Raw genomic sequence first — 2789 nt, forward strand, 5'->3', positions numbered from 1 at the left:
TGTCCCTGTGATGGTCACTCCATGTCCCTGTGATGGTCACTCTGTGTCTCTGTGGTGGTCACTCTGTGTCCCTGTGATGGTCACTCCGTGTCCCTGTGATGGTCACTCTGTGTCCCTGTGATGGTCACTCCGTGTCCCCGTGATGGTCACTCCGTGTCCCTGTGGTGGTCACTCTGTGTCCCCTGAGCTGTGATGGTCACTCTGTGTCCCCGTGATGGTCACTCTGTGTCCCTGTGATGGTCACTCCGTGTCCCTGTGATGGTCACTCTGTGTCCCTGAGCTGTGGTGGTCACTCTGTGTCCCCGTGATGGTCACTCCGTGTCCCCTGAGCTGTGATGGTCACTCTGTGTCCCCGTGATGGTCACTGTGTGTCTCTGTGGTGGTCACTCTGTGTCCCCACTGTCCCCTCCTGTCCTGGCAGGGTCAGCCTGGCCCAGCCCAGCCTGTCCTGGTGCTGACCCCTCCGAGCTGTCCCCTCCCGGTGTCCCCGGTGCCACCAGGGCTTGTGCCACGTGTCCCCTCCGTGTCACGGGAGCTGCAGGAGCTGCTGGCACTTCCTGGCCCTGCTCAGGGCTGTTCCCAAATCCCGCTCATCCCAAATCCCGCTCATCCCAAATCCTGCTCATCCCAAATCCTGCTCATCCCAAATCCTGCTGCATCCCAAATCCTTCTGCATCCTCCTCCTTCTGCATCCCAAATCCTGCTGCATCCCAAATCCTGCTCATCCCAAATCCTGCTGCATCCCAAATCCTGCTGCATCCCAAATCCTGCTGCATCCCAAATCCTGCTGCATCCCAAATCCTGCTGCATCCTCCTCCTCCTGCATCCCAAATCTTGCTCATCCCAAATCCTGCTCATCCCAAATCCTTCTGCATCCCAAATCCTCCTGCATCCCAAATCCTGCTCATCCCAAATCCTGCTCATCCCAAATCCTTCTGCATCCTCCTCCTTCTGCATCCCAAATCCTGCTCATCCCAAATCCTGCTCATCCCAAATCCTGCTGCATCCCAAATCCTGCTGCATCCCAAATCCTGCTGCATCCCAAATCCTTCTGCATCCTCCTCCTTCTGCATCCCAAATCCTGCTCATCCCAAATCCTGCTCATCCCAAATCCTGCTCATCCCAAATCCCGCTCATCCCAAATCCTGCTCATCCCAAATCCTGCTCATCCCAAATCCTGCTGCATCCCAAATCCTGCTCATCCCAAATTCCCACATGCCTGGGAACCCTGGGATTGGGATCCCTGGGAAGCACCAGCACAGATCCCAGTCAAGAAGAAGCAAACTGGGCCTGAAACTTACACAGGACCCAATCAAACTCAAATCAAAATGTAATAACAACATTAATCCAGCAAAACGGGGGATCTGAACCGCTGGGGAATTAATTAGGGACGGCTGTAATTGCGTGTGGTCATTAACCACGGGGAAATTTGGAGGGAAATGTGAAGAGGGTTTGGTTTTTAGGGGGGAGAGAAGCAGGTTGTGTGTCAGGCCGGTTCCTCCCTGTCACAGGCTCCTGCTCGTGTCCTCTTGAGTTGCAACTCCAATCGTTCAGCTCAGACACAAAATCATTGGGCTGGAGAGCCAAAAGTAGCTGGCTAATGAGATTAACAGAAATTAACCTGGTTAGGGGGGGACTCCATCGAAAATGAGAAAGTGCTGATGGCCAAAATCAATTCCTCCCCAGCCAAATGACTGCAGGCCTGGCTTAGGGTTTCAGTTTAATGCTCAGCCCTCCAACAATGAGCAGGATGGGATTGAATTAGGTCCTGAGCAAGGAGTTCAGATGATGGCAGTGGTTTGTCTTTAATGCCAGCAGCGAGCTGGGGGGGAAAATGGGAATTTCTCCCTGGTTTTCCCCCCCTGGAATCACAGGGAGGGTCCTGCTGGGAGCCTCTGGTGCCCTGCTTGTGGGGCAGCTCGGGATCAGAGCTGGAACTGGGGCTGGGGAGTGGGGTGGGAAGGTTTGGGATCCAAAATGGGCTGGGGGAGCAGGGTGGGAAGGTTTGGGATCCAAAATGGGCTGGGGAAAGTGGGGTGGGATGTTTTGGGATGTGACACAGTGGACTGGGGGAGCAGGATAGGATGTTTTAGGGTGCGCAGTGCACTGTAGGAACAGGGTGGGATGTTTTAGGGTGCACAGTGGATTGAAGGGAGCAGGGTGGGATGGTTTGGGATCCATAATTGCCTGGGGACAGTGAGATGGGATGGCTTGGGATCCAAAATGGGCTGGGGAATGGGCTGGGGAATGGGGTGGGATGTTTTAGGATGCACAGTGGGCTGGGGGAGCAGGGTGGGATGTTTTAGGGTGCACAGTGGATTGGAGGAACAGATTGGGATGTTTTAGGATGCACAGTGGGCTGGGGGAGCAGGATAGGATGTTTTAGGGTGCACAGCCCCCAGAGCTGATAAATCCCAGCTCCCTTCGGAACCTCCCCAGCCTGTGGAGGGGGGCAGCTCCCGGCAGCTCCCTCCCGGCCTCATCTTTTCCCTTAAAAGCCGGAACCTGGCGGAGTTTCCTGCCTGAGAGCAGCATTGGAAATGAGGCAGATCTGCGGGCTTTGAGCGCACAGAGCCCGGGACTGTGACAATGACAGTCCATGGACTGTCCCCAGCGAGGGGAGGAGGGACCTGGGGTCCTGCTGGAGCTGCTGGGAGCGGGGAGGAGGCGGCAGGGAGAGCCGGGAGGGTGCTCGGGGCGCTCGGGATTTGTTAATGTCCCTGCTCTGGAGCATACCCAGGATGGAGCCATCCCTGGAGGGCAAATCCCGAGGATGGAGCCATCCCTGG

The sequence above is a fragment of the Parus major genome, chromosome 23 (assembly GCF_001522545.3).
Source record: "Parus major isolate Abel chromosome 23, Parus_major1.1, whole genome shotgun sequence".
Lineage (NCBI taxonomy): Eukaryota > Metazoa > Chordata > Aves > Passeriformes > Paridae > Parus > Parus major.